Genomic DNA, 11,283 nt, shown 5'->3' on the forward strand with positions numbered 1-11,283 from the left:
GTGGTAATCATGGAATGCTCATCACAAACATTGTTCGTTTTGGGTTTCAAAATTTCTGGACACGGTCTTCAATAAATTATTTCTTCTTTTTAAAAATCTTTCTGAAAATTCAAACCGAATACGACGGTATTTATATAGTTCCGACTTCCGCGATAACGTGGTTGTAATTGGGTTGAACGTACCCTTGCAACCATTTAGCACATTACTATTAGTTGCTAGAAAGGTGGCACATGCATGCCTAGGTATGCGCACATACAATATAGTTCCCACATCAACATGGTACCGTGTGATCAAGGACGTATGGCTGGGATCGCTACAAGTATCGCCACATGGCTCGGCACCCAAAAATTTCTCGATCATAAAGAAGGCAAAGGTGAGAGATATCTCCAACTTAACATCCATTGCTTGGGAAATCAGCTTTTTCCTGTGGAGTGTGGACCTATGGTGCTCTTCTGCTTTATCACTCCTAGCTCTCTCACCTTCTCTGCTATTTTGTCGAGAGCTTCTCTCTCATCGCTCTGTGCATTGTTGACTGTTCTCTCTCTCTCTCTCTCTCTCTCTCTCTCCAAACAGAAGAGCAGATTGCGCTGAATTTTCAGCTGCTACTATTCTTATGCTTCCTTGAATACTGTTATGTTTAATCTTTTGTCTGCGGTTTCCATTTTCATACAAAGCAGGAGTATTATTTTCTTGTTTTGATCCTCAAAGCATTAATTCGTTCGTTCTGGACGATTTTCTCGGAAAGTGCTTGAGAACCTTGTTCCCCTTAGTCAGGATTCGAGGCTCGAGACTAGGGTTTCTTACTTCCTATTTTGCTGAAAACTTTTCCATTCAGGGGGAAGTCAACTCGTGATCAGTCATGAGTGTGAAGGATACTTTTCTTTTCATCTATAATTAGATGCGCAGGCTAGGTTGTAGGCTACTTAACTAATTCAGCGAAGTTTTGAAGTAAACTACCGAATAAACATTCCAGTGACTCGAAAGATTTTTTGAAATTTTTTGCCTTTGTAAAATTCGAACATTCTTGAACGTCTACATTAGTACGAGTGTTTGTGAACTTGTGCGTACAAAATTTGTTTTCGAAATAGATTAATTCGTGGACACACCCTGGACAGAGCGGTTAGCAGAGTGATTATTTGCACCCCAGTATATTCGCTGGAGGACTGGTTTTACTTGTTTGCCCTTATAGTCGTAGTCAAAACTAAAATGTCTCTAAATTTTTTCAACATGGTTTTAGAGGGACGACTCTGGAATCATAAAAAATATATAGTCATGTACACAACCTCAAAAACCGACAGACATCAAAATTAATATATTCTCTCATTAAGCCATTAGGTATTACTCCGTACTACTTACTAGCAATGTCTAGCATAGCTAACGAGAGAAAGCAATGGTACCTTAAAATTCTCAAGTATGCATGTGTGTGTGTGTATATATATATATATATATAATTTTTTTTGGTAAACATCAATCGGAGTCTGAACCAACTTACGCACACTTCAATTAGTTTTTGGTGGACCAATCACACCGTTCACTAGCAAAGGATCAGTACCCTTTAAGGCTGGAGAATCACCGTGAATAGACTAGCCCCAAAAGAGTTGTATAGCCTTAACCACTAGGCCCTGAGAGATTCGAAGTAGGGACCTTAGGTAAAAGCCGCGCAAGTCCTCTTGGGATCAGCGACGAATGTAGAAATATGGTCTAGTAGGGGCACATGTTAATCATAATGGCAAAAATTCATTTTTTTAAGTCAACCACAGTAAAATCGTACAAAATTAAGGCGTGCATTACTAATTACAAACGTTTATAATGCGTATTTTAAGTTAAATTAGATAAAAATGAGCACAAAAGCTCAGACAAAAGCTTTAAAATATAATCGAGCTAGTTTTGTTAACGTCTTTATTTTCAAATATTTCTCCCAAACGGTTAAAAATAAAGAGAATCAAGAAAGAATAGCCCCAAATAGATAAATAGCTCGTAAAACAACAAATATAAAAATAGTGAAAGTTGGAAAGCACTAGTAGCATATGAGAATTCTCATTCTGTAGCAAAGTTGCATGTTTTATAAACGTCTCTACCGATATCGGATTGAGTTGATTTTTTACAAGGACTATAAAAATATAATATTTTCAACAAGATAAGCGGCTCTGATAATTTTGTTAAGACCCGAGACGGGACCAAAATGCATGTGTACATGATGTATGTACTCATAAACCTTTCGTATTGTAAATTCATATGGATAAAAACAAAAAAGAAATATAGATAGTTAAAAGGGTTGTAAAAATCATTTTCTTACTATTATTATCCCTTGCCGTCCTTTATTTTGTGAATTAAGAGGGATTTTACTTTTGGGGGGGGGGGGGGGGGAATCCGCATCCCTAAACTAATTTGCCCGATATTTGAACTTTCGAAGAGGAAATGGGGTGGCAGTGTTATTTCATAGTTATATAGGGGGTGGAAGTGTAATTTACCCTTTCTTTTTTTGGTTACCCGCTCTTTCATTTGACGACGGTACGACCACCTTTTCTTTCCCTGTCAGAGCCTGTATTCTGCGAGAAATTATTCGTTGCCCCACGGGCAATGCAAGGTGGTGGCTCCCATCTTTGTTTTTTTTTTTTTTATCCGCAGGTGTCTTTCTCCTTAAATATTTACTGACACACGTTTTTTTCTTCCTATCCCATTAGACACAGCTTTTTCTTTAAAATTAAGTGTTTCAAATTTCAATCCGTTTAAATGGGTGAGAAAATTTTATTTATCTGATCATTTAATTCTAAAGGATCATAATTAAATTTTAACTATAGAGCTCTCGTTGATTAACCCTAAGAAAGTCGTAGAATCAAATATCTCTTAGGACTAACCAACGAGAGCTCTAGAGTCTAAATTTAATTATGACCCTTTAGAATTAAATGATCAAATAAATAAAATCTTCTCACCCATTCAAACGGATTGAAATTTGGAACATTTAATTTTTCAACCTTCAGTTTATATATTAAAAAATATGGTTAAAAAATTAAGTGCTTCAAATTTCAATCCGTTTGAATGGGTGAGAAGATTTTATTTATCTGATCATTTAATTATAAAGGGTCATAATTAAATTTTGACTCTAGGCTCTCGTTGGTTAGTCTTAAGAGATATTTGATTCTACGACTTTCTTAGGGTTAATCAACGAGAGCCCTATAGTTAAAATTTAATTGTGACCCTTTAGAATTAAATGATCAGATAAATAAAATATTTTCACCCATTCAAACGGATTGAAATTTGAAATATTTGATTTTAGAGAAAAGACTGTGTCTAGTGGGACATGTCAATAGATATTTAAGGTGGGAGGCACCTGCGGATAAAAAAAAAAAACAAAGGTGGAAGGCACCACGCATTGCCCTTGGGGCAACGAATAATTTCTCGTATTCTGCGACCTCTCACTCATCCATTTGGGAATGGAGCAAGGGCAACCCCCAGACGCTGCCAGGCAACCACGACAGTTTGGGATTACATATTCTCGTCGGTGCGGATCGACCGCGCCATTCGGGGATTAAGTATTCTCGTCGGCCCCGACTGTTGAGATGTGAAGACAATTTTAGAGTCGCAGTAAAAATGACCCGGAAGGTTTTGGGTCCCGCCCAACGCAAGTTTTAGCGTTTTTTAGGGTTTTCTAGTATTAGCTTGTTTGCACATATAAAAGCAAAGCTAGGGCTGCCTCTTTTTTGTAACTCTGACATATTTTCATCATAGTGAAACACCCCAGCACCCCGTGGACGTACGATTAAGCAATCAGCTTAAGTCGGAACCACGTAATCTCTGTGTCTTGTTCTTTTCTTACTTTATATTGTTTTCTGTTCTTGATTTGTTCTTCGATTGTGTGCGTTTGCTTGTGGGTTTGGACGTTCGAATCCCCAACAACTGGTATCAGAGCTCCGGGTTAGGAGGTCAAGGGTTTACACAATGGCTGAAGAAAAATACAAGATCGAGAAGTTCAATGGTACAAACTATGCTTTCTGGAAGATGCAGATGGAGGATATTTTGTATCAGAAGGATCTATATCATCCGATCAGTGGCACAAAACCAGAAAGCATAAAGCAAGCAGATTGGGATATTTTGGATCGCAAAGCTTTGGGGACTGTGCGATTGAGCCTCGCGCCGTCGGTTGCGTCGAATATTGCCAAAGAAAAGACTACAGCAGATTTGTTCAAAGCCCTAGAAAAGATGTACGAGAAACCTTCTGCGGTGAACAAGGTATATCTTATGAAAAAATTGTTTAACCTAAAGATGCCTGAAAACTCTATTGTTGCTGAACATCTGAATGAATTTAATACGGTCACGAATCAGTTAGAATCCGTGGGTATTAATTTTGATGATGAGATTAGAGCTCTTGTTCTACTATCGAGTTTGCCAGAAAGTTGGAATGGACTTGTCGTGGCAGTGAGTAATTCCTCCGGGTCTGCAACAATTAAATTGGAGGATGTTACTGGATTGATATTAGGAGAAGAGGCTAGGAGGAGAGCATCAGGTGAGGATGTTGCTTCGGGTTCAGCACTTAGTATAGAGGACAGAGGCAGGTCTGCAAATAGGGGAGGCAACAAGGGCAAGGGAAGAGGGAGTTCCAAGAACAGGGGCAGGAGTAAATCTCGTACTAGAGAAGTGAAACCTGAAGGTTGTTGGAACTGTGGTCAGTTGGGGCATTGGAAGCGAGACTGTAAGGCACCACCGAAAAAGCAGCAGAACGGGAATAATCAGGGGGGTAAGAACACTGTAAATGTTTCTGAGGAATCGGATAATGAAGCCTTGATTTGTTCGCTGGATTCTCGCGATGAGTCTTGGATTGTAGACTCGGGAGCCTCATTCCATGCTACTTCACGCATGGATGTGCTACAGAATTATGTGCAGGGAAACTTTGGAAAAGTTTATCTGGGTGATGATGAATCTTGCAACATAATTGGGAAAGGGGATGTGTATATGACTCAGACAGACGGGACAGTACTGAAATTGAAGGATGTTAGACATGTGCCTAGTCTAACAAGGAATCTTATTTCGGTGGGTCAGTTGTCAGAGGGTGGAGTGGTCACATCGTTTACATCAGACGCTTGGAAAATGAGCAAAGGGGCACTGGTTGTGGCTCGCGGTAAAAAGGAAGGAACCTTATATGTATCTTCGGGTACTTACTGTAGCATCGCAGTGGCAGCATCAGTGGTTAATTGTACTACGTGGCATCGTAGGCTGGGTCACATGAGCGAAAAGGGGATGAAAGTAATGTTGTCAAAAGGGAAATTGCCGGGTTGTAAGTCGCTGGACTTGGACTTCTGTGAGGATTGCATCTTCGGGAAACAGAGGAAAGTTAGCTTTACAAAGGTGGCAAAAACTCTAAAATTAGAGAAGTTGGAGTTGGTTCATACAGACGTGTGGGGACCATCTCAGGTATCTTCTCTTGGTGGCTCATGTTATTTTGTTACTTTCATTGATGATGCTACTAGAAAATTATGGGTTTATTTTCTCAAGCATAAATCTGATGTGTTTGGTGTTTTCAAGAATTGGAAAGCATTAGTTGAGAATGAAACAGGAAAGAAATTGAAGTGTCTGAAATCTGATAATGGCGGCGAGTATTGTGATGGTGAGTTTGAGGCTTACTGTGCTGCAAATGGGATTCGAAGGTTGAAAACGATCCCAAAGAAGCCAAGGCAGAATGGAGTTGCTGAGCGCATGAATAGGACGATCCTAGAGCGCGCAAGGAGCATGAGGTTACATGCTGGGTTACCTAAGCAATTCTGGGCTGACGCAGTAAATACAGCGGCGTATTTGATCAACAGGGGACCTTCAGTTCCTTTGAACAATGGATTGCCGGAGGAGACTTGGTCAGGTAAAGAGGTAAATTTATCTCATTTACGAGTATTTGGTTGCATGGCCTATATGCATATTGAATCGAGTGATAGGGGTAAACTTGATGCTAAGTCTCGAAAGTGCGTGTTCATAGGCTATGGTACTGATAGCTATGGGTATAGGCTATATGATTTTGAAAATCGGAAAACACGCAGGAGTATGGATGTGGTATTTAATGAGTCTGTTTTGTATAGAAATAGACAGAATCAACCCGATGAGGCTAAAGAAAATTCAGACTTTGTAGAGTTTGAGGGGATCCCTGACAGTAATGTCTTATAGTCTCAGGATATTAATATACAACCTACTCCACAGGCAGATCCACAGACTCCTCCACTCAGGAGGTCTACACGTACCGTTAAACCACCAATGCGTTATTCTCCTGCTTTACACTATTTGTTGTTAACTGATAGTGGTGAACCAGAATGTTTTAAGGAAGCATTGCAGGTGGAGACCAGGGGAGAGTGGGAGCGAGCAATGGATGATGAGATGGATTCTCTCTCATCAAACCAGACTTGGGACTTGGTTCAGTTGCCCAAGGGGAAGAGAGCTTTGCACAACAAATGGGTATACAGGCTTAAGGAAGAATCTGATGGGAGCAAACGGTACAAGGCGAGGTTGGTAGTAAAGGGTTTTGAGCAGAAACCAGGTATTGACTACACCGAAATCTTTTCTCCTGTGGTAAAGATTTGTACTATCAGATGTGTCCTTAATATTGTGGCTGTTGAGAATTTGCACTTAGAGCAGTTAGATGTTAAAACTGCTTTCCTTCATGGGGATTTGGAGGAGGATATTTATATGCATCAGCCAGAGGGTTTTGTTGTCAATGGGAAAGAGGATCAGGTATGTAAGCTTCGAAGGAGTCTGTATGGGTTGAAGCAGGCGCCTAGGCAGTGGTATAAAAGGTTTGATACCTTTATGACAAATACGGGGTTCAGTAGATGTCATGGGGATCACTGTTGTTATTTTAAGAAGCTTGGTAAATCGTATCTCATACTTTTGTTGTATGTAGATGATATGCTTGTTGCAGGTTCAAGCATGGATGAGATTGCTAATCTCAAGGCACAGCTGTCCAGGGAGTTTGCAATGAAGGATTTGGGTTCTGCAAAGAAAATCCTTGGGATGCGAATCAGTAGGGACAGGGTGAACCGAAAGTTGAAGTTGTCACAGGAGGAATATGTTGAAAAGGTGCTCAAAAGGTTCAACATGGAAGGTGCTAAGCCCGTTAGCACACCGTTGGCAAGTCACTTCAAGCTTTCAAGGGAAAAAGGGGCAGTAACTGATGAAGAAAAGAACTACATGGCCAAAGTTCCATATGCCTCGGCGGTAGGCAGCTTGATGTATGCTATGGTTAGCACAAGGCCAGACATTGCTCAAGCAGTGGGAGTTGTCAGCAGGTTTATGGCAAATCCAGGCAAGGAGCATTGGGAGGCAGTCAAGTGGATTTTGCGGTATCTGAGAGGTACTTCTGATTTGGCTTTGTGTTTTGGAGGTTCTGATATTTGTTTGCAAGGATATGTGGATTCGGATTTAGCAGGGGACATTGACAGCAGGAAGAGCACTACTGGGTATGTTTTTACACTGGGGAGTGCAGCAGTTGATTGGGTCTCGCGGCTACAGAAAATAGTGACTATTTCCACAACAGAGGCGGAGTATGTTGCAGCCACGGAGGCATGCAAGGAGATGGTATGGCTAAGGAGCTTCATGAAAGAGTTGGGTAAGGAACATGACAATTGCAAATTGTTTAGCGATAGTCAGAGTGCAATACATCTGGCAAAGAACGCAGCTTTTCATTCGAGGACCAAGCATATTGACATAAAGTATCACTTTATTCGCTCTTTATTGGAGGATGGGCAGTTCACTTTGGAGAAGATTCACACAAGGGATAATCCGGCAGACATGTTTACGAAGGTGGTTACTGTGGAGAAGCTGAAGTCTTGTTCAGCTTCTGTGGGTCTCCAAGCTTGAGTGGGAGGCTGGGTGCTGGTGGTGTTAATGATAGTTGATGATTGGCTGGATGTCTAATCATGTCTTCAAGTGGGAGATTGTTGAGATGTGAAGACAATTTTAGAGTCGCAGTAAAAATGACCCGGAAGGTTTTGGGTCCCGCCCAACGCAAGTTTTAGCGTTTTTTAGGGTTTTCTAGTATTAGCTTGTTTGCACATATAAAAGCAAAGCTAGGGCTGCCTCTTTTTTGTAACTCTGACATATTTTCATCATAGTGAAACACCCCAGCACCCCGTGGACGTACGATTAAGCAATCAGCTTAAGTCGGAACCACGTAATCTCTGTGTCTTGTTCTTTTCTTACTTTATATTGTTTTCTGTTCTTGATTTGTTCTTCGATTGTGTGCGTTTGCTTGTGGGTTTGGACGTTCGAATCCCCAACACCGACAACCACCACAGCCTGCTTTACCACTCGAGGCCGTTGAACCAGAGCATGTAGTTGAGGCCGACGAGCTACCACTAGAGCAACAACCACCACCGGAGGAGCTACCACTAGAGCAACAACCACTGGAGGCTGATGACAAGCATGTTGAGGAGGCAAGTGCGTAGTAGTGCTCCATTTTGTAAAGGCCCAATTTTTATGATTTCTTTTACGTACGTCATACATACAGATCTGAGATCTCTCTCTCACTCTCTCACACACACATTTCTCATGATATTGTGCAGGCTCATGATGACGAGCTTGTTGAGGAGGTAATTAATTAGTAGTTTTCCATTTTGTAAAAGCCCCATTTTTATGATTTCTTTTACGTATGCCATACACACAGATCTCTCTCTCTCTCTCTCTCTCTCTCTCTCTCTCTCTCTCTCTCTCTCTCTCTCACACACACACACACACACACATTTCTCATGATATTGTGCAGGACCCCAACTTCAGCTGGCACATAGATAAGAAGGATATTATTGATTTTAACCTTGGTAGGTTTCTGTCTTTCTTTCTTTTTATTGGTTTCTTTCTTTCTTTCTTTTTATTTTTTATTTTTATAGGTTTCTGTCTTAGTACGTTGATCATATCCTCGTTAACCTTCATTCATATATGTGCATCCTTTCGTAATTAAGGCTGTTGAAGGTAACTTTTTCTGCATAGTCCTTTACAAAAGTACCTATAATAACTGGTCAAGCCAAGAAGAAATCCACGTAATGGCCAAACATTTTTCCAGCCATAGCCTTTATTGCTTGTGTACGCGGTATCGCACCCCTTGGAGGCAATTATATATGACCAAGGTACTCTTGTTGAGATTAGTCAAAGCTGCATTTAGGTTTCTTCAGTAAAAGAGAGTTATCAGGTAGATGGGAGAGTGTGAGAGAGATATGCAAATGAAAATATATGACCCTCCTATGATGAATACTTAAATTATATAGTCAAAAAATTAAACCATCATGAACTTTAGTAGATGATGCCAAAAATGTCATCCTTCAAGCTCAGAAATGTCGATGGTGCAATCGTCGCTAAGAACCAATTGGGGACCCGTGTAATGCAAGGGTGTAGGGTCCCCGTGTCCCACTAAAAACTCCTAGTGGTCATCACACTTCATGATCATGAGTCCTAAAGTAGTCGTTGGATTGAAATCCTCGTCCACATAAATTTGGTGATAGCCAGAATGTAAGTCCAACTTTGAAACTCGACCTAGTTCTTCAAGTGACTAATCCATCACTTGGGTAGGATATTTATGTCTGACTGTATCTAATTTGGAACCCCGTGCCCCTCAACCATCCTTCTTGTGTACTAGCAGAACAGGAGAGGAGTACGGACTTGCACTATGCCTAACATCCCTGCATCTAGTATTTCTCGTACTAGCAGAACTGGAGAGGAGTATGGATTTGCACTACGCCTAACATCGATCCCTGCATCTAGCATTTCCCATACTATCTTCTCAATTTTAGTTGTGCATGATGAAATGTTGAATCTTGTTGAATGATCTTGATTGAATTATGAGAGTATACGGACATACAATGATGAGAATGCACTTGGTAAAGTTAATTACAATTGGAACACACCCATAATAGACTTAATTAACAATTCTAATTTAGCACTCCCTCCATCTCAAATTGCATGTCGCCCACAAAAAGTCATGCAAGTTTGAATTCGAAAAATAAGTTACTTCCGTGCATAATTTTTGAATTTTCTTACACCAAATCAAAAAAGTCATCAAGTACTTTAATTTAAAAATGATACAGAGGTACCAACTTATTTTTTGAACAAAAGATTGCAATGTCTTTTCATAGGGGACAAGCAATGACGGAGGTAGTAACTAACTTCCACTAGAGTATTTTGACATCATCAGAGACCCTTGCAATAGTTTCAGTCACACCTTAGTTCATCAGCTGAATTTCTTTTTGGTCTATCATTGAACTACCTGTTGCTGGTCTAAAGGTGTTGACGGTTCGCCTCCTTTGTCAAGGGTGCATGTAAGTGGGATGCTGGCTAACTAAACCACATCCCCCCACACAACCCCAACCCCCCCGAGTTTAATATAGTATAACTCCGTTCTCATACTGATGTGCCAAATATAGCATTTTTTATAATCACATGTTTGTGAATGTATAAGAAGTCAATCGCATATCGTTTCCTAGACACCAAAGCAGTGTTCGACACTTTGTGAAAAGAGAGTCGGACATTGTCCAGATAAAGATTTTTATTATCTGATGATGGACACGAGAAAAAGATCTCAGGCAAGTATCCAAGAGTGTCCAAGGAGTATGAGTATTCAACACGTGACAGATACGGACACGTCACCTTCTTTTCAAGTGTCTATGCTTCTAAGATATATGTAATACAACATTGTAATACCATATAATAAATTTAATACCGGAAACATTTTTCTCGTAAAACAAAACTTACAATATTTGTATGTTCCAATGGACAACAATGGCTCCAAGATTCAACCCAATACACAAGTCAGAACTATCCTCATCTAGAGTTACTAATACTCCAGTAGGTGAATTCTCTAAATCAAAGTTGCCATAAGCTCACATGATATGAACTTAAATAAGAGGTCAAAGTATCTACTACAATATAGCATACAAGTGCACGTCACCTTTCAACCCATTCACTTCCTCTTCAAGCCTCTCTCTCTTCCTGTCATACATCTCCCTCTACATATTTGTAGATTTCTATGCACCATCACTTTTCATGCATTTCTCATCCCTTTACTAACACATTGCACAAAAAAAAAAACCTGGCTCCATACCTCTTAAAAGTTCCTCATGCTAGATGGGGGATTATTCCTGATGCTACTTGTGTCTTGTGTTCTCTTGGCAATATAGAAAGTCACAACCACTTATTTTTTGAATGTCCATACTCCAACTCTGTTTGGCTGGATTTGTTGAGAAGGAACCAGGTAACTAGGTATCCCATGAAATGGTGTGATGAAGTTGATTGGTTTATTGCACAGTCTAAAGGGGAGAGTTT

The 11,283-nt window shown here is 40.2% G+C and overlaps 1 protein-coding gene across 1 annotated transcript in view; it reads left to right on the forward strand.

Annotated features, from left to right (window-relative positions):
- The window catches only part of LOC131309842 (large ribosomal subunit protein eL37x-like), a 68,272-nt gene that overhangs the window by 39,200 nt on the left and 17,789 nt on the right, over positions 1-11,283 (forward strand). The gene's annotated exons all lie outside the window — the stretch shown is intronic.

The sequence above is a fragment of the Rhododendron vialii genome, chromosome 12a (genome assembly GCF_030253575.1).
Source record: "Rhododendron vialii isolate Sample 1 chromosome 12a, ASM3025357v1".
NCBI lineage: Eukaryota > Viridiplantae > Streptophyta > Magnoliopsida > Ericales > Ericaceae > Rhododendron > Rhododendron vialii.